We start from the raw sequence: 22,199 nt of genomic DNA, 5'->3' as shown, positions 1-22,199 counted from the left end.
ACTCCTAGATGGGCCAGGTGTTTGTGTCGGCCACTAGGGTCGCTTTTCTTACTCACACAGCTACCTCATTGCGCCTCTTTTTTTCTTTGTGTCATGTGCTGTTTGGGGAGTGTTTTTTGGAAGGGCCATCCTGCGTGACACTGCAGTGCCACTCCTAGATGGGCCAGGTGTTTGTGTCGGCCACTAGGGTCGCTTATCTTACTCACACAGCTACCTCATTGCGCCTCTTTTTTTCTTTGCGTCATGTGCTGTTTGGGGAGTGTTTTTTGGAAGGGCCATCCTGCGTGACACTGCAGTGCCACTCCTAGATGGGCCAGGTGTTTGTGTCGGCCACTAGGGTCGCTTAGCTTACTCACACAGCTACCTCATTGCGCCTCTTTTTTTCTTTGCGTCATGTGCTGTTTGGGGAGTGTTTTTTGGAAGGGCCATCCTGCGTGACACTGCAGTGCCACTCCTAGATGGGCCAGGTGTTTGTGTCGGCCACTAGGGTCGCTTATCTTACTCACACAGCTACCTCATTGCGCCTCTTTTTTTCTTTGCGTCATGTGCTGTTTGGGGAGTGTTTTTTGGAAGGGCCATCCTGCGTGACACTGCAGTGCCACTCCTAGATGGGCCTGGTGTTTGTGTCGGCCACTAGGGTCGCTTAGCTTACTCACACAGCTACCTCATTGCGCCTCTTTTTTTCTTTGCGTCATGTGCTGTTTGGGGAGTGTTTTTTGGAAGGGCCATCCTGCGTGACACTGCAGTGCCACTCCTAGATGGGCCAGGTGTTTGTGTCGGCCACTAGGGTCGCTTATCTTACTCACACAGCTACCTCATTGCGCCTCTTTTTTTCTTTGCGTCATGTGCTGTTTGGGGGGTGTTTTTTGGAAGGGCCATCCTGCGTGACACTGCAGTGCCACTCCTAGATGGGCCAGGTGTTTGTGTCGGCCACTAGGGTCGCTTAGCTTACTCACACAGCTACCTCATTGCGCCTCTTTTTTTCTTTGCGTCATGTGCTGTTTGGGGAGTGTTTTTTGGAAGGGCCATCCTGCGTGACACTGCAGTGCCACTCCTAGATGGGCCAGGTGTTTGTGTCGGCCACTAGGGTCGTTTATCTTACTCACACAGCTACCTCATTGCGCCTCTTTTTTTCTTTGCGTCATGTGCTGTTTGGGGAGTGTTTTTTGGAAGGGCCATCCTGCGTGACACTGCAGTGCCACTCCTAGATGGGCCAGGTGTTTGTGTCGGCCACTAGGGTCGCTTAGCTTACTCACACAGCTACCTCATTGCGCCTCTTTTTTTCTTTGCGTCATGTGCTGTTTGGGGAGTGTTTTTTGGAAGAGCCATCCTGCGTGACACTGCAGTGCCACTCCTAGATGGGCCAGGTGTTTGTGTCGGCCACTAGGGTCGCTTTTCTTACTCACACAGCTACCTCATTGCGCCTCTTTTTTTCTTTGCGTCATGTGCTGTTTGGGGAGTGTTTTTTGGAAGGGCCATCCTGCGTGACACTGCAGTGCCACTCCTAGATGGGCCAGGTGTTTGTGTCGGCCACTAGGGTCGCTTAGCTTACTCACACAGCTACCTCATTGCTCCTCTTTTTTTCTTTGCGTCATGTGCTGTTTGGGGAGTGTTTTTTGGAAGGGCCATCCTGCGTGACACTGCAGTGCCACTCCTAGATGGGCCAGGTGTTTGTGTCGGCCACTAGGGTCGCTTATCTTACTCACACAGCTACCTCATTGCGCCTCTTTTTTTCTTTGCGTCATGTGCTGTTTGGGGAGTGTTTTTTGGAAGGGCCATCCTGCGTGACACTGCAGTGCCACTCCTAGATGGGCCAGGTGTTTGTGTCGGCCACTAGGGTCGCTTAGCTTACTCACACAGCTACCTCATTGCGCCTCTTTTTTTCTTTGCGTCATGTGCTGTTTGGGGAGTGTTTTTTGGAAGGGCCATCCTGCGTGACACTGCAGTGCCACTCCTAGATGGGCCAGGTGTTTGTGTCGGCCGCTAGGGTCGCTTATCTTACTCACACAGCTACCTCATTGCGCCTCTTTTTTTCTTTGCGTCATGTGCTGTTTGGGGAGTGTTTTTTGGAAGGGCCATCCTGCGTGACACTGCAGTGCCACTCCTAGATGGGCCAGGTGTTTGTGTCGGCCACTAGGGTCGCTTAGCTTACTCACACAGCTACCTCATTGCGCCTCTTTTTTTCTTTGCATCATGTGCTGTTTGGGGAGTGTTTTTTGGAAGGGCCATCCTGCGTGACACTGCAGTGCCACTCCTAGATGGGCCAGGTGTTTGTGTCGGCCACTAGGGTCGCTTAGCTTACTCACACAGCTACCTCATTGCGCCTCTTTTTTTCTTTGCGTCATGTGCTGTTTGGGGAGTGTTTTTTGGAAGGGCCATCCTGCGTGACACTGCAGTGCCACTCCTAGATGGGCCAGGTGTTTGTGTCGGCCACTAGGGTCGCTTAGCTTACTCACACAGCTACCTCATTGCGCCTCTTTTTTTCTTTGCGTCATGTGCTGTATGGGGAGTGTTTTTTGGAAGGGCCATCCTGCGTGACACTGCAGTGCCACTCCTAGATGGGCCAGGTGTTTGTGTCGGCCACTAGGGTCGCTTATCTTACTCACACAGCTACCTCATTGCGCCTCTTTTTTTCTTTGCGTCATGTGCTGTTTGGGGAGTGTTTTTTGGAAGGGCCATCCTGCGTGACACTGCAGTGTCACTCCTAGATGGGCCAGGTGTTTGAGTCGGCCACTAGGGTCGCTTAGCTTACTCACACAGCTACCTCATTGCGCCTCTTTTTTTCTTTGCGTGATGTGCTGTTTGGGGAGTGTTTTTTGGAAGGGCCATCCTGCGTGACACTGCAGTGCCACTCCTAGATGGGCCAGGTGTTTGTGTCGGCCACTAGGGTCGCTTAGCTTACTCACACAGCTACCTCATTGCGCCTCTTTTTTTCTTTGCGTCATGTGCTGTTTGGGGAGTGTTTTTTGGAAGGGCCATCCTGCGTGACACTGCAGTGCCACTCCTAGATGGGCCAGGTGTTTGTGTCGGCCACTAGGGTCGCTTAGCTTACTCACACAGCTACCTCATTGCGCCTCTTTTTTTCTTTGCGTCATGTGCTGTTTGGGGACTGTTTTTTGGAAGGGCCATCCTGCGTGACACTGCAGTGCCACTCCTAGATGGGCCAGGTGTTTGTGTCGGCCACTAGGGTCGCTTAGCTTAGTCATCCAGCGACCTCGGTGCAAATTTTAGGACTAAAAATAATATTGTGAGGTATTCAGAATAGACTGAAAATGAGTGGAAATTATGGTTTTTGAGGTTAATAATACTTTGGGTTCAAAATGACCCCCAAATTCTATGATTTAAGCTGTTTTTTAGTGTTTTTTGAAAAAAACACCCGAATCCAAAACACACCCGAATCCGACAAAAAAAATTCGGTGAGGTTTTGCCAAAACGCGGTCAAACCCAAAACACGGCCGCGGAACCGAACCCAAAACCAAAACACAAAACCCGAAAAATTTCAAGTGCACATCTCTATTTATTTGTTATAATTTTGATGATTGTGGCTTACAGTTTAAGAAAACCCCAAATACAAAATCTCAGAAATTTGAATATTACATAAAATCAATAAAAATAAGATTTTACTTACCGGTAAATCTATTTCTCGTAGTCCGTAGTGGATGCAGGGGACTCCGTAAGGACCATGGGGAATAGACGGGGTCCGCAGGAGACAGGGCACTTTAAGAAAGAATTAGGACTACTGGTGTGCACTGGCTCCTCCCTCTATGTCCCTCCTCCAGACCTCAGTTAAGGAAACTGTGCCCGGAAGAGCTGACAGTAAAAGGAAAGGATTTTGGAATCCAGGATAAGACTCATACCAGCCACACCAATCACACCGTATAACTCGTGATAAACTTACCCAGTTAACAGTATGAACAACAACAGAGCATCAGACAAACCTGATGCAACCATAACATAACCCTTATTTAAGCAATAACTATATACAAGTATTGCAGAAGAAGTCCGCACTTGGGACGGGCACCCAGAATCCACTACGGACTACGAGAAATATATTTACCGGTAAGTAAAATCTTATTTTCTCTAATGTCCTAGTGGATGCTGGGGACTCCGTAAGGACCATGGGGATTATACCAAAGCACCCAAATGGGCGGGAGAGTGCGGATGACTCTGCAACACCGAATGAGCAAACTCAAGGTCCTCCTCAGCCAGGGTATCAAACTTGTAGAACTTTGCAAAGGTGTTTGAACCTCGACCAAGTAGCTGCTCGGCAAAGCAGGTCGTGCCTGCTGAGGAAGTCTGCCTCCCAGTTGTCCACTCCCGGAATGAACACTGCTGACAGTGCTTGCACGTGATTCTCCGCCCAGCGAAGAATTCTGGTGGCTTCTGCCATTGCCACCCTGCTTCTTGTGCCGCCCTGGCGGTTTACATGAGCCACTGCGGTGATGTTGTCTGACTGAATCAGCACCGGTTGGTTGCGAAGCAGAGGCTCCGCTTGACTCAGGGCATTGTATATGGCCCTTAGTTCCAGGATATTGATGTGCAGACAAGTCTCCTGACTTGACCACAGCCCCTGGAAGTTTCTTCCCTGAGTGACTGCCCCCCACCCTCGGAGGCTTGCATCCGTGGTCACCAGGACCCAGTCCTGTATGCCGAACCTGCGGCCCTCGAGAAGGTGAGCACTCTGCAGCCACCACAGAAGAGACACCCTGGCCCTGGGGGATAGGGTGATCAGCCGATGCATCTGAAGATGCGATCCGGACCACTTGTCCAACAGATCCCACTGAAAGGTCCTCGCATGGAACCTGCCGAAGGGAATGGCTTCGTATGATGCCACCATCTTTCCCAGGACTCGCGTGCATAGATGCACCGACACCTGTTTTGGTTTTAAGAGGTCTCTGACCAGAGTCACGAGCTTCTGGGCCTTCTCCTCCGGGAGAAACACCTTCTTCTGGTCTGTGTCCAGAATCATGCCCAGGAAGGGCAGACTCGTCGTAGGAATCAGCTGCGACTTTGGAATATTCAGAATCCAGCCATGCTGTTGTAACACCTCCCGAGAGTGTACTACACTGATTAGCAACTGCTCTCTGGATTTCGCCTTTATGAGGAGATCGTCCAAGTATGGGATAATTGTAACTCCTTGCTTTCGCAGAAGCACCATCATTTCTGCCATTACCTTGGTAAACATTCTCGGTGCCGTGGACAGACCAAACGGCAACGTCTGGAATTGGTAATGACAGTACTGTACCACAAATCTGAGGTAATCCTGATGAGGTGGATAAATAGGAACATGCAGGTAAGCATCCTTTATGTCCAGAGACACCATAAAATCCCCCTCTTCCAGGCTTGCAATGACCGCCCTGAGCGATTCCATCTTGAACTTTAACCTTTTCAGGTAAATGTTCAGGGATTTTAAATTCAATATGGGTCTGACCGAACCGTCCGGTTTCGGAACCACAAACATTGTGGAATAGTAACCCCTTCCCTGTTGAGGGAGGGGAACCTTTACCACCACCTGCTGGAGATATAATTTGTGAATTGCCGCTAACACTACTTCCCTTTCTATGGGGGAAGCTGGCAGGGCCGATTTGAGGTAACGGTGAGGGGGCATCACTTCGAATTCCAGCTTGTATCCCTGAGACACAATCTGTATAGCTCAGGGATCCACCCGTGAGCAAACCCACAGGTGGCTGAAATTTCGGAGACGCGCCCCCACCGCTCCTGGCTCCACCTGTGGAGCCCCAGCGTCATGCGGTGGATTTCGTGGAAGCCGGGGAGGACTTCTGTTCCTGGGAACTAGCTGTATTGTGCAGCTTCTTTCCTCTACCCCTGCCTCTGGCAAGAAAGGACGCACCTCTGACTTTCTTGCCTCTTTGTGATCGAAAGGACTGCATTTGGTAATACGGTGCTTTCTTAGGTTGTGAGGGAATATATGGCAAAAAATTTGACTTCCCAGCCGTAGCTGTGGAAACTAGGTCCGAGAGACCGTCCCCAAACAATTCCTCACCCTTATAAGGTAAAACCTCCATGTGCTTTTTTAAGTCGGCATCACCTGTCCATTGCCGAGTCCACAGGACCCTTCTGGCAGAAATTGACATTGCATTTATTCTAGAGCCCAGTAGGCAAATGTCTCTCTGGGCATCCCTCATATATAGGACAGCGTCTTTTATATGCCCCAGGGTCAGCAATATGGTATCCTTGTCCAAGGTATCAAGCTCCTCAGACAGAGTATCTGTCCATGCTGCTACAGCACTACACATCCAGGCCGACGCAATTGCCGGCCTTAGTAGGGTACCTGAATGTGTATAAACTGACTTCAGGATACCTTCCTGCTTTCTATCCGCCGGATCTTAGAGGGCGGCCGTATCCTGTGACGGCAGGGCTACCTTCTTAGATAAGCGTGTCAAAGCTTTGTCTACCCTAGGGGAGGATTCCCAGCGTAACCTGTCCGTTGGCGGGAAAGGATACGCCATAAGTAACCGTTTGGAAATCTGCATTTTCCTATCAGGAGAATCCCAAGCTTTTTCACATAACTCATTTAACTCATGTGAAGGGGGAAAAGTCACTTCTTGCCTTTTCTCCCCAAACATATAAACCCTCTTGTCAGGGACAGGGTTTTCCTCTGAGATGTGCAATACATCCTTCATTGCTATAATCATGTAGCGGATGGCTTTAGCCATTTTAGGCTGCAACTTTGCATCATCGCCATCGACACTGGAGTCAGAATCCGTGTCGATATCCGTGTCAACAATTTGGGATAGTAGGCGCTTCTGAGACCCTGACGGCCTCTGCGTTGTAGGATCAGGCATGGGTTGGGACCCTGACTGTCCCAAGGCATCAGCTTTATCCAACCTTTTATGCAAGGAGTTTACATTATCATTTCACACCTTCCACATATCCATCCAATCAGGTGTCGGCGCCGTCGGCGGAGACACCACATTCATCTTCACCTGCTCTGCTTCCACATAGCCTTCCTCGTCAAACATGTCGACACAAGCATACCGACACACCACACACACAGGGGATGCTCTATTTGAGGACAGAACCCCCACAAGGCCTTTTGGAGAGACAGAGAGAGAGTATGCCAGCACACACCCCGGCGCTATATGACCCAGGAATTACACAGTAACTTAGTGTTTACCCAGTAGCTGCTGTATATACTGATATTGCGCTAAATTTATGTGCCCCCCCCCCCCCCCTCTCTTTTTACCCTCTTTCTGCCGTGAATCTGCAAGGGAGAGCCTGGGGAGCTTCCTCTCAGCGGAGCTGTGGAGAGAAAATGGCGCTGGTGAGTGCTGAGGAAGAAGCCCCGCCCCGCTCAGCGGCGGGCTTCTGTCCCGCGATTTTGTGTAAAATAATGGCGGGGGCTCATGCATATATACAGTGCCCAACTGTATATATGCCCTTTTATGCCAAGAGGTACTTAATTGCTGCCCAGGGCGCCCCCCCCCCCCTGCGCCCTGCACCCTACAGTGACCGGAGTGTGTGGGTTTGATGTGGGAGCAATGGCGCACAGTGCTGTGCGCTACCTCATATGAAGACTGGCGTCTTCTGCCGCCGCTTTTGACGTCTTCTTTCTTCACACGCCGGCTTCTGGCTTCTGGCTCTGCGAGGGGGACGGCGGCGCGGCTCCGGGAACGGACGACCAAGGGTGCGTTCCTGTGTTCGATCCATCTGGAGCTAATAGTGTCCAGTAGCCTAAGAAGCATGACCTATCCGCAGTTAGTAGGTCTGCTTCTCTCCCCTCAGTCCCACGTAGCAGAGAGCCTGTTGCCAGCAGATCTCTCTGAAAATAAAAAATCCTAACAAAATACTTTCTTATTAGCAAGCTCGGCTGGGCACAGATTCTAACTGAGGTCTGGAGGAGGGACATAGAGGGAGGAGCCAGTGCACACCAGTAGTCCTAATTCTTTCTTAAAGTGCCCTGTCTCCTGCGGAGCCCGTCTATTCCCCATGGTCCTTACGGAGTCCCCAGCATCCACTAGGACGTTAGAGAAAAAAGGATTTTAAAATTCAGAAATGTCGGCCCTCTGAAAAGTATAATCATGCATATGTACTCAGCACTTGGTTTGATGATGAGATGAGAGAGATGAGACCGAACAATGCAGAAGAGCTGAAGGCCGCAATTGAAGCATCCGGGTCTTCCATAACACCTCAGCACTGCCACTGGCTGATAGAATCCATGCCACGCCGCATTGATGCAGTAATTCATTCAAAAGGGGCCCAAACCAAGTTTATCACCTTGCACATCATTACGTCAACCACACCTAGGTCGACAGTCATTAGGTCGACCACTATTGGTTGACATGCATTAGATCGACATGGTCACTAGGTCGACATGTGCTAAAAAAAAGGTCGACATACATTTTTCCACATTTTTTTTCTTTATTTTTTGAACTTTTTCAACTTTACGATCCACGTGGTCTACGGTTGGGAACGGTAACCTATGCCAAGCGCAGCGGTAGCGGAGCGAGACACCTTGCCCGAAGCATAGCAAGTGAAGCGAGCCATGCGAGGGGACACGGTGCACTAATTGGGGTTTCCCGTCACTTTAGGATGAAAACGACACCAAAAAAGTAAAAAAAAACCTCATGTTGACCTTTTTCCATGTTGACCATGTTCATGTCGACCCAATGACTGTGTCGACCTATTTCAGGTGTCGACCTAGTCACTGTCAATCAATAGTGGTTAACCTAATGCATGTCGGCCCTAAGACCCATACCATGTACTTCATTCATATTTTATGTTTGCCCTAAGATAAGGTTTCAAGATTTTTAAGACCATTATAATAAAATGTGATTTTACGTTATATTGCTACAGGGAGTTGGTGCACCCTCAAAGATCTGATTTCTTTTTTTCTCTTTTTGTGTATAAATTTTTCGGTAAAGACATACTGAATATTGCGATATACAGTAGGTTTCCATTTCATGATTGTTATTTAAGATTTACTGCATTCCCTTGGTGTCAAACTATTCTTGGGTGCGGAAAACTCTATCCATAGAATTGTACAATAAGCTGACCAGCAGAAAGCAAAGACACAGAAATGTACTGAATCCACCAATTTGCCAGTTCATTGATAAGTATAAATAAAACAGAAAGTACACAAACTTTGCTGAGTAACGTCTAAGATTCCAACTGTTCATGGCTACTAGAGACCTCAGGGGGTAATTCAGACCTGATTGCAGCAGCAAATTTGTTAACAGATAGGCAAAACCATGTGCACTGCAGGTGTGGCAGATGTAACATGTGCAGAGAGAGTTAGATTTGGGTGGGTTATTTTGATTCTGTGCAGGGTAAATACTCGCTGCTTTATTTTTACATTGCAATTTAGATTTCTGTTTGAACACACCCCACCCAAATCTAACTCTCTCTGCACATGTTACATCTGCCCCCCCCCCCCCCTGCAGTGCACATGGTTTTTCCCATTAGATAACAAATTTGCTACTGCGATCAGATCTGAATTATCCCCTCAGTTCAGACGCTCTTGCGGCAAGTTCAGAAGCCCATTATTTAAAGGCACTGAGGGTTCCTACTGAATCAGTTATATGCCTTATGAGCAGGGCTGTTTCTAGCCAATTTGGCTCCCAGTGTGAGATTTAAAAATGCCCCAAACAGCACCTCATGCAAAGATGTCGAAGAAGCTCAATGAGGTAGCTGTATGACAAAGCCAAGCGACACAAACAATTCCCACAGGAATTATATGTCCAAGTCACTGGAAATATACGTCCAAATCACTGGAATTAAATGGCAAAATCACTGGAATTATACGTCCAAATCACTGGAATTATACTGCAAGATCACTGGAATTATACTGCAAAATCACTGGAATTATACGTCAAAATCAATAGAATTATACAGCAAAATCACTGCAATTAAATGACAAAATCACTGGAATTATACGTCCAAATCACTGGAATTAAACTGCAAAATCAATGGAATTATACTTCAGAATCACTGGAATTATACGTCAAAATCAATGGAATTATGAGTCCAAATCACTGGAATTAAACGTCCAAATCACTGGAAATGTACTGCAAAATCACTGGAATTAAACGGCAAAATCACTGGAATTAAATGGCAATATCACTGGAATTAAACAGCAAAATCACTGGAATTATACGTTCAAATCACTGGAATTATACGGCAAAATCACTGGAATTAAATGTCAGTACCAGTGAACATATACGGAAGTGTCAGACAGGATGGCACTTAAAAAATAGTCCCCAAACAGCACATGATGCAAAGAAGAAAAAGAGGTGCAAGTTGGAATTATCCTTGGGCCCTCCCACCTACCCTTATGTTGTATAAACAGGACATGCACACTTTAACAAATCAATCATTTCAGCAACAAGGTCTGCCACACGACTGTGGCTAAAATGAGTGGTTTGTTTGGGCCCCCACCAAAAAAGAAGCAATCAATCTTTCCTTGCACAAACTGGCCCTACAGAGGTAAGATGTCCACCTCATCATCATTCTCCGATTCCTCACCCCTTTCACTGTGTACATCCCCCTCCTCACAGAGTATTAATTTGTCCCCACTGGAATCCACCATCACAGGTCCCTGTGTACTTTCCGGAGACAATTGCTGGTCAAGGTCTTCCTGGAGGAATTTATAATTCATTTTAATGAACATCATCTTATCCACCTTTTGTGAAAGTAACCTCCTACACCGATCGCTGACAAGGTTACTGGATGCACTAAATACTCTTTCGGAGTACACACTGGAGGGGGGGCAACTTAGGTAAAATAAAGCCAGTTTGTGCAAGGGCATCCAAATTGCCTCTTTTTCCTGCCAGTATACATACGGACTGTCTGACATGCCTACTTGGATGCTGTCACTCATATAATCCTCCACCATTCTTTCAATGGTGACAGAATCATATGCAGTGACAGTAGACATGTCAGTAATAGTGTGCAGGTCCTTCAGTCCGGACCAGATGTCAGCTTTCGCTCCTGACTGCCCTGCATCACCGCCAGCGGGAGGGCTAGGAAATCTTATCCTTTTCCTTGCAGCCCCAGTGGTGGGAGAAATTGAAGGAGGAGCTGTTGACTGGTCACATTCCGCTTGAGTTGACAATTTACTCACCAGCAGGTCTTTGCACCTCTGCAGACTTGCGTCTGCCTCAAAGAGAGATACAACGTAGGCTTTAAACCTAGGATCGAGCACGGTGGCCAAAATGTAGTGCTCTGATTTCAACAGATTGACCACCCTTGAATCCTGGCAAAGTGAATGAAGGGCTCCAGCCACAAGTCCCACATACTTAGCAGAATTGCTCCATCTTAGCTCCTCCTTCAATTTCTCCAGCTGCTTCTGCAAAAGCCTGATGAGGGGATTGACCTGACTCAAACTGGCAGTGTCTGAACTGACTTCACGTGTGGCAAGTTCGAAGGGTTGGAGAACCTTGCACAAGACGGAACTCATTCTCCACTGCACTTGAGTCAGGTGCATTCCCCCTCCTTTGCCTGTGTCGTCAGGGCCGGTTCAAGGGCGCAGAGCGCCCCGGGCAGGAAAGGGGCGTGGGCTAATACAGGGGGCGTGGTGAGTCACGCCCCCTGTACATTGAAAGCGCCGCTTGAATGCTGAGCGGTGCGCGATGACGTCATCGCGCACCGCACAGCAAAAGGTCCTCTCCACGAAGAGAAACTAGACGCTATGCGTCTAGTTCCCTTCGTGGAGAGGACCTTTGCTGTGCGGTGCGCGATGACGTCATCGCGCACCGCTCAGCAGTTACTCTCCACGAAGGGAAACTAGACGCATAGCGTCTAGTTCCCTTCACAGGAGGCGCCGAGGACGGGGACGGCAGCGGGCAGCGGAGGCGGACGGGGGACACAGCGGGCAGCAGTGGCGGATCTTGCCACGGTGCGGCGCCCTCCGGATGGCGCCAGCGCCCTCCGGAAGGCGGCGCCCCGGGCAAAAGTCCTGCTTGCCCGTGGCAAGAACCGCCACTGTGTGTCGTAGGTAGATGTACAGGCTTGAATGGCCTTTTGCTGCTCCTCCATCCTCTGAAGCATATAGAGTGTTGAATTCCACCTCGTTACCACCTCTTGCTTCAGGTGATGGCAGGGCAGGTTTAGGAGTGTTTGATGGCGCTCCAGTCTTTGACATGTGGTGGCTGAATGTCAAAAGTGGCCCACAGTTTTTCGGGCCACCAACAGCATCTCCTGCACCCCCCTGTCATTTTTCAAAAAATTCTGCACCACCACATTAATTGTATGTGCAAAACATGGGACGTGCTGGAATTTGCCCAGTTATAATGCACGCACAATATTGGTGGCGTTGTCCGATATCACAAATGCCCAGGACAGCCTAAGTGGGGTAAACCAATGCGCGATGATGTCCCTCAATTTCCGTAAGAGGTTGTCAGCGGTGTGCCTCTTACAGAAAGCGGTGATACTCAGCATAGCCTGTCTAGAAATGAATTTGTATTTGCGAGCTGCTGCTACTGGTTCCGCTGCTGCTGTTGTTGCAGGAGGCAATACATCTACCCAGAGGGCTGTCACAGTTATATAGTCCTTAGTCTGCCCTGTTCCAGTTGTCCACATGTCCATGGTTAAGTGGACACTGGGTACAACCGCATTTTTTAGGACACTGGTGCCATTTTTTGTGACATCTCTGTACATTATTGGTATCACCTGCCTAGTGAAGTGGAACCTAGATGGGATTTAGTACCGAGAACACAATACCTCCATCAATTGTCTAAATCCCACGGCGGATACCGGATGCATGTCTAACACCAACATAAGTATCAAGGCCTCAGTTATCCGCTTTGCAACAGGATGACTGCTGTCATATTTCATCTTCCTCTCAAAGGACTGTTGGACAGTCAATTGCTTAGTTGAAGTAGTACAAGTGGTCTTCCGACTTCCCCTCTGGGATGACGATCGACTCCCAGCAGGAACAACAGCAGTGGCAGCAACTGCATGTGTACCACTCAAGGATCCACTGGAGGAATCCCGGTTAGGAGAGGACTCAGTCTTGCCATGGCCTGCAGGACTACTGATGTTCATGGCTGAGGAGGAAGTTGACGTTGAGGGAGTTGGTGTTGTGGCTTGCAGGAGCTTAGGTACAAGAGGAAGAAGGGATTTAGGTGTCAGTGGACTGATTACGCTCTTACCCAAAATTTCACAACTTGACACTGACTTCTGATGAATGCGCTGCAAGTGACGTATAAGGGAGGATGTTCCTACGTGGTTAACATCCTTACCCCTACTTATTACAGATTGACAGAGGCAACACACGGCTTGACACCTGTTGTCCGGATTTGTGGGGAAATAATTCCACACCGACGAGAGGTGGCTTTTTTGGTATTTTGCCCAGGCATCACAATGGGCTTCTTCATCCCACGGACAACAGGTGTTTCCCCTGGTGCCTCATTTAAACAAACCACATCACCATCAGAATCCTCATTGTCAACTTCCTTCTCAGCACCAGCGACACCCATATCCTCATCCTGGTGTACTTCAAGAGTGACATCTTCAATTTGAATATCAGAACTGGACTGTGGATGCTCCTTCGAGCACTTGCAGGGGGCGTGCAAATGGTGGAAGGAGTCACCTCTTCCCGTCCAGTGTTGGGAAGGTCAGGCATCGCAACCGCCAACACACTTGGACTCTCCTTGGGGATTTGTGATACCATCTTAGAACGCACAGTTCTTTTCTGTGCTTTTTCCAGCGTAACTCTTTTAATTTTTCTAGCGGGAGGATGAGGGCTTCCATCGTCATGTGAAGTTGAACCACTAGTCATGAACATAGGCCAGGGCCTTAGCCGTTCCTTGCCACTCCATGTCGAAAATGGCATATTGGCAAGTTCACGTTTCTCCTCAGACCATTTAAATTTCTTTTTTTGGGTCTTTTTACTGAACTTTGGCTTTTTGGATTTTACATGCCCACTACTATCACATTGGCCATCGGCCTTGGCAGACGAAGTTGATGGCATTTCATCGTCTATGTCTTGGCTAGTGGCAGCAGCTTCAGCACTTTGAGGAAGTGGTTCTTGATCTTTCCCTATTTCATCCTCCAAATTTTTGTTCTCCATTATTTTTCTGGAGTTTTATAACACAATATGCGGCACAGGAGCACTGGACTATACCACTACCAGAGTATACCACTGTGACTGGTCACTGGACTGACTGATGCACAGGAATCTACCACTGGTCTGATGCAGGACAACATAGCTAATTATACAGCAGCACTGGGCATATGGCAGCAGAGGACGCCACCACTGAGAGAACGGAGACAAGTCCTTTCTCTACACTCTCCAATGCCGGAGTGAAAATGGCGGGGACGCGCGGCTCCTTATATGGAATCCAAATCCCGCGAGAATCCGACAGCGGGATGATGACATTTTGCCTCGTTCTGGTTTCAAAGTCAGGCGGGAAAACCCGAGCCTGACTCGGATCCGGGTGGAGAGTGAAGTCCGGTGGGGTTCTGCTCTCTGAGAACCGAACCCGCTCATCTCTAGTTCCTACAGTATCATTAACCTCAATAACATTAATTTCCAGTCATTTTCAGTCAATTTTGACCACGTTACAGCTCACAATATTGGTTTCAACAATATTGGCCAAAGGATGCAGCGACCTGGCTGGTTACTAAGGAACAGAGCAGCGACACAAACACACGGCAGTTTAAAAGAATATAGCACATCTGTGAAACATTGCCGCACAGCAGTGACAGACAGGTGGATGGCAGAATAATAAACTATATGACCACCTACAAAGTAACCAAGATGGTTTTCATTATTCAAGAACTAGTTCAAAGACTCGAGGGAAGTATTGGGAAATGGAGGTGGAGTATATAGTGGAAGGCAGCTAAAAAATGATAGCTTGATTGAATAGATTAAAAAAAAATAAGATTTAGGCGTGGACTATATGGACCTCTATTTTGCAGCAAATTAGGAGAGTAAAAGCCAAAAAAGAATACAAGAATGATTTTTTAGGAAAACACTGTAGCACAGCATTTTGTATGCAGATACAGCCACTGTCACACACAGAATATAGGCAAGCCACATATCATTTTAATTATCAAACGTTGCTTGTGCTCCTATTCACACTGATTTGCGAATAATATTTTAATTTCAGATGTCCTTTCCAAAACTTTCTCACGCCCCACCTTTTGTACAGTAGATGTTGTAGTACTATCATGACTGGCAACAGTCACAGCACTAGAACTTGGTTGCTGCTCCTGCTCTTCTATTGACTGATCATGACCTATCGACTCACAGTGGCCCTGAACACACAAAAGTTTAAAAAAAGAAGAAAATACTTTTTTTTCTGTTTTTTAAACTTCACACTGTGACTGACAAAGAGCTTTTATTATTAACGCAGTGGCACAGCACCTAATGAGCATTACTGAACACACACAAGTGTTTTTTTAAATATCTTTTTTACTGTTTTTCACAAATTACAACTTCACACTGTGACTCACAGAGTGCTAATATTATTAACACAGTGGCACTGCACCTACTGAATGTAATTGAATGCACAAAAAGTTTTTTTAAAAATCTGTCTTCTCACAAATGACAACTTCACACTGTGACTGACACAGCACCTATATTATTTACACAGTGACATGACAAATACTGAGCATCACTGGACACACACAAGTTTAAAAGAAAAACTTTTTGTTTTTTGTCCACAAATCACAACAACTTCACAAAAACTTTTGCAGGCAGCAGTGCGCACCAGGGTACAAAGTGAAACTTCTGCCCTGTATTCTTATTAGGCAATCTGAGCTGCACTGCGTGAAGTTTCAGCACCAGTGTGCACCAGTAAAGGGTTATTGCTGCCCTGTACTAGGAGTTGTGGGCTGCAATGTAGGCAGTGACAAAAAAACGCCAGTGTGCACCAAAGTTTAATGCTGCCCCTTTATTAGAAGCTCTGGGCTGCACTGCGGGCAGTTACAGCACCAGTGAGACTGACTGTGCACCTTCTGGGCCATTTCAGTTTTTGTTCTTACATTATTATTATTACTAATAATAAGAATAAGAAGAAGAATTTTATTTATATAGCGCTCTTTCTCCAACAGGACTCAGGGCGCTTTACAGACTTCAAAAACAATGCACATAAGGGGTAATTCCACGTTGATCGCAGCAGGACATTTTTTAGCAGTTGGGCAAAACCATGTGCACTGCAGGGGAGGCAGATATAACATGTGCAGAGAGAGTGAGATTTGGGTGTGGTGTGTTCAATCTGCAATCTAAATTGCAGTGTAACATTAAAGCAGCCAGTAATTACCCTGCACAGAAACAAAATAACCCACCCAAATCTAACTCTCTCTGCAAATGTTATATCTGCCACACCTGCAGTGCACATGGTTTTGCCCAACTGCTAAAAAATTTCCTGCTGCGATCAACTTGGAATTACCCCCATAATACAGAGGATTTAAGTAATACAGCAATAGATAAGCCACACAGACATAAAAGAAAACCTTAAGCACACAGAAAGCATAATGCAGGATTGGTGTAGGCATTTTGGGTAATAACTTCCAAGGGTTGTGTATTCCACCCTCACAAGGTACCAGGTGCGGCAGCCATCTTGGGCGCACAGCGTAGGATTACCCAGAGTGGAATAGTCTACCACTAGAAGAGATGACACAAAATGGGGGTGATTTCAGAGTCCTAAAGTTCAGAGTATGGTTCCAACAAAACCACCAGGCCAATGTATTTATCATCCCATCCACAAGCGTACCAGATGAGGCAGCCATGTTGGACGCACTGCGAAAGTTACACTGTGGGAGGTGAGCCATACAAGGGCCCAGTGCATATATGGGAAAACTGACACTTGTGTAGTAGTATGATGTACCCTGTATGTAGGACGCAATGGCAGGGTGTGCAATCAGTGGAAATCAGGAAAAGCACACAGTGGGGTGAAAGAGGAAAAAAAACAACAACAACAACAGGGGGGAAAAAACAATTGCAGGTGACCAGTGGCAGAAGGAAAATTGGGATAACATTATTTTGATAAGATCATTGGCCCTCATTCCGAGTTGATCACTCGCTAGCAGATTTTAGCAGCATTGCAAATGCTAGGCCGCCACCCTCTGGGAGTGTATCTTAGCTTAGCAGAATAGCGATCCAAAGATTAGTAGAACTGCTACTAAATACTTCCTTGCAGTTTTTGAGTAGCTCCAGACCTACTCCTAGATTGCGATCCCCTCAGTCCGTTTAGTTCCTGCTTTGACGTCACAAACACGCCCTGCGTTCGGCCAGCCACTCCCCCGTTTCTCCAGCCACTCCTGCGTTTTTTCCTGGCACGCCTGCATTTTTTAGCACGCTCCCTGAAAACGCCAAGTTGCCGCCCAGAAACACCCACTTCCTGTCAATCACACTACGATCACTCGAGCGTTGAAAAAACGTCGCTCGAGCTTGTGTAAATCTCCAAAGTTTTATGCTAAATTACTTAACGCGTGTGCGCTGCGTACCATGCGCATGCGCATTTTCCACCTAATCGCTGCGTTGCAAAAAACGGCAACGAGCGAACAACTCAGAATGACCACCATAGTACGGGTGGGAATGAGAATGTGGGGAGCACACTAAGGAGCAATAGGGATGTCCCTGCTGAGCCTGGTCCTGGTGCTCAGCCCCCGCAGTTCCCTGCTCACCTTGAGGGAACGGCCCGGGGGCAGACTTGATGTTCTCAGCCGGAGAGGTGGTAAGCCTGGTCCTGGAGTTCTCATGGTAGAGGTGAGGAGAGGCCACATAATGATCCTATGTTTTGTGGTTGTAACGCAGTCCCTCTGTTTTATTGTTGGGTTGCCTTCTGTTTTCCTAGTAATACTTCAGTAAAAACAGTTGGAATAGTCTGCAATATTGTTTACCTAGTAATACTTCAGTAAAAGCAGTTGGAATAGTCTGCAATATTGTTTACCTAGTAATACTTCAGTAAAAACAGTTGGAATAGTCTGCAATATTGTTTACCTAGTAACACTTCAGTAAAAACAGTTGGAATAGTCTGCAACATTGTTTACCTAGTAATACTTCAGTAAAAACAGTTGGAATAGTCTGCAATATTGTTTACCTAGTAACACTTCAGTAAAAACAGTTGGAATAGTCTGCAATATTATTTACCTAGTAATACTTCAGTAAAAACAGATGGAATAGTCTGCAATATTGTTTACCTAGTAATACTTCAGTAAAAGCAGTTGGAATAGTCTGCAATATTGTTTACCTAGTAATACTTCAGTAAAAACAGTTGGAATAGTCTGCAATATTGTTTACCTAGTAACACTTCAGTAAAAACAGTTGGAATAGTCTGCAATATTCTTTACCTAGTAATACTTCAGTAAAAACAGTTGGAATAGTCTGCAATATTGTTTACCTAGTAACACTTCAGTAAAAAACAGTTGGAATAGTCTGCATTATTATTTACCTAGTAATACTTCAGTAAAAACAGATGGAATAGTCTGCAATATTGTTTACCTAGTAATACTTCAGTAAAAGCAGTTGGAATAGTCTGCAATATTGTTTACCTAGTAATACTTCAGTAAAAATAGTTGGAATAGTCTGCAATATTGTTTACCTAGTAACACTTCAGTAAAAACAGTTGGAATAGTCTGCAATATTGTTTACCTAGTAACACTTCAGTAAAAACACTTGGAATAGTCTGCAATATTGTTTACCTAGTAATACTTCAGTAAAAACAGTTGGAATAGTATGCAATATTGTTTACCTGTTGATGAGAAGGGGAGAGGAGGAATCAATTTGCAATCGATATCAGTTGAAGATGTAACTAATGACATTCAGGTATAACACTGCTATTGATCTTAGCTGCCACTTTATAACTAGCCACTTCAGCCACTAGGCACTGCAGCGTCCTAAAGGACTAGGGTCCTGACCTATACTGGATTAAACATCAATAATATTAATTTTCAGTCATTTCCAGTGTGAAATAGCATCTGGATCATGGGGGGTAGGATTTACATGTAATCCAAAACACGTAAGATTCATTTTTTGAGATCCGAGATCCAAACTTGGTGAGATGACCCAAGTATGAACTCAGTCCGACGCCGAACCCCAAAGTGACCTGCTTTGCGGTGGGTAATGGATGGACCTTCTTTCTTAAATCCTATGGATGCTTAATATTTATGTGTTTTCATGGGATATTCTGCAAGTAAACTTATAATAGGCGATCTACTATAGATGGTGTAAAAAAAAATGAGAAAAAAATTGTCTGTTTTTTTCAAAAACTGGAATATACCTTTGGCTAGACGTAAGACTATAATAAAGACAATGTTTGGTACGGTTTCTGTTTCTTCTATGAGACCTGCAGCTGCACATTAATTCTCAGGACACCCCGAACATATGATGTGAAATGTGTTTTTTTTTGCATCAATGAACATTATTGCAAGTGAAATAAAAGAGCCTCCAGTCACTTGCTAACAATTTGTGCCTTTTTCTGTTGTTCGGGAAACGTTATGTAGTGTTTAGTGTAACATGGATAAAACAACAACTCCTGAACTTGTTTGTCACATAGCCTCCAGCTTTCATAATGATGATCAGATCATACAATACCTGCTTCTCATTCAGAAGTGCACATCACACAGCATTGTATAAACAGCAGCAACACAGTTCCTACTATGGAGGTTACGCAATATGTTCCAGGTTTAAGGAACCAGCGTCTTTTCAGCAGTTCACTGCTAAATTTACAGTGACGATTAGTAATAATGCAAAATCAGCGTTGTATATAATTGCTTTAAATTTAGCAGCATATTTACGAAAAACACATCCAGGAGGGGCCCACACAGCACACATTTTTAATACTTACCTTTCCGGAGTCCAGCGTCGGGTGCTGCAGTCGCGGTGAAATCACCACCAAAATGGCCACCGCGCATGCGCAGTAGCTAAATTGGTCTCCGGAACATGGCCGGCGCCATGTTTCCGGAGACCTGCGCATGCACAGTAGACTCCGGCACAATGTCGGAGGCTACTGCGACGTACAGAGGAGGGGGCACATGTGCCCCCTCCTCTATTAAAATGCCCCTAATGGCAGAGTAGTAGCACACACCAGTCGAGCTTCCAAATCACAATGCTTAATCGGTGGAGTGTTTTATTCAACAGTAATCTGTATGCTCTTATTCCACATGCTATCAAGATCCTGCTCAGGATCATCTAATGGAGACTACCGGCCAAATGTTATAGGGTGCAATTTTTTTATTTTCTGGCAAAAATGTAACTTGCATTCGTCTTCTCACAGAATTTCACACCAGGAAGCATGTGATTTTTTTAGACCAACCGGAATGCGAGTTTCAGTCTGCGAATTGCACAGTTTGAAAGAAAGTCACCCATTGGCAGGGCCGTTTCTTGGGGCAGGTGAGCAGTGCAACCGCACTGGGTGCCCGCTGCGGCACTAACTGTGGCTCCCTGCTACCCCCTCCTATTTCTCCCCGAGTAACCCGCTCAGGGGGTGGAGTTTCACGGAATGATGCAGTTGCGTCGTTACGTCACGACGCAACCCCGTCATTCAGCGAAACTCCCCCCCCCCCCGAGCGGAGTACAGAGGGGGATCCAAGTTAGGAAGAGGGAAAGGCCGGCGCGGGGAGCGACTGGTGAGGCGAGCCGAAGAGCGGTAATCGCCTCTGTAAGTATTCTCTCTCTCTCTCAATGTGTAAAATGGGGACACCTGCCGTAATGTGTGAAATGGGGACTCTTGCCTGCCGTAGTGTGGGGATTTAATGTATCAAGGGCATTGCGGTGTGTGGCATAATATGGTGCAGGGGGCATTACTGTGTGGGGTTTAATATGGTAGAATTTATTTTTCCTGTGGTGGTCGTGATCTGTTGGAGCAGGGTTAAAAACTGGATTGTGAGGTAGTCTTTTCAGATGAAGCCACGCCCCCTTGCCGGGTGCACGCGCAAGTTGTTGTTTTTTTATCTAGGTGTGTGTGTGTGAGGGGGGGCGCATTTTTTATGTCATGGGGGGGCGCATTTTTAAATCTCGCACTGGGAGCCAAATTGGCTAGAAACAGCCTTGCCCATTGGCACCCAAAAGTCACCTGGCTTATACCTTATATACCCTACATAAGTCCAAATTCAGCCATTTAGTCCTTTGATGAAGTGGCGGAGAGTGAGGATGAGGTGGTAGCTGAGGAGGAGAGTGAGGAGGGGGCTGAGGAGGAGAGTGAGGTGGAGAGAGAGGTGGAGAGGGAGGACGAATCTGAGGAGGAGGCTGAGGAGAGTGAAAAGGAGGCTGAGGAGGAGCCAGCTGCATCTGCACCTGACAAAACATGGTCAGGACATAATGTGTGCTTCTCATCTGCTGAGAACCACGCTATGGTTCACGCTGTGGTGCAGATGTACCATCATCTGCTGGGTGTGCACCTCTCTGGCTACAAAGAAAAGTTTGTGACTGAAGATTATTGAGGATGTGAATGCAGTGAGCTCCTGCCAGTGGGACCTCATATACATAAAGAAACACTTTGCCAGCATAAAGAGTGCGTGAAAAGTAAAGCTGGCAAAGGAGCAGAAGAAGGAATGGCATGCAGCGCCATTCAAATATAGAGCCTATGAGGAGAAGCTTAATAACACACCCTTAGTACATCCTGGTGAGTGAACAAATGTCTCCCTTTTAACTGTACCAACCTAACTCAGTGTAACAAGTTTGTTTATTAAACTTCATATTAGAGATGAGCGGGTTCGGTTCCTCGGAAATCGAACCTCCCCGAACTTCACCCATTTTACACGGGTCCGAGGCATACTCGGATTCTCCCCCAAAAAGTAAAATAAAGTATCTCCCAGCGCTTATGTTTCTCAAGTGTATCAATATATTTCCTACTGTAGTATTCAAAGTATGCAAATATATAAATAAATACAATAAAAATGTTTTTATAAAAATTATATTTTCTTTATTCAAAATATGGTGTTTACAGCACATAAAAGGGGAATTTTTATCTACCACTACTGTTCAATTAAAATCAATATAATTGTGACCCTAATACCGGTATACTTTAGACAAAAAACAAACCAACATAAAACATATACTAATAGTGCTTATTTCAGCGGTTTACTTAAAAAGTCCACAGTTACAATTTCCAAGCATGTTTTCATTCCTAGCTGGAAAATTGAATTTTTACTGGGAAAATATAATCTGTGTTTCCAGAAAGAAGGCTGTGCCCAACTGGATCAAATGGCTCTGCTCACTGCAGCAGTTAGTCCTTAACTCACATCAGTATCTTTCTATGGTTAAATCAGCACTCTTAGCCGGGAATGTG

This window comes from Pseudophryne corroboree, chromosome 5 (genome assembly GCF_028390025.1).
Source record: "Pseudophryne corroboree isolate aPseCor3 chromosome 5, aPseCor3.hap2, whole genome shotgun sequence".
Classification (NCBI taxonomy): Eukaryota; Metazoa; Chordata; class Amphibia; order Anura; family Myobatrachidae; genus Pseudophryne; species Pseudophryne corroboree.
This window is presented reverse-complemented; position numbering follows the sequence as displayed.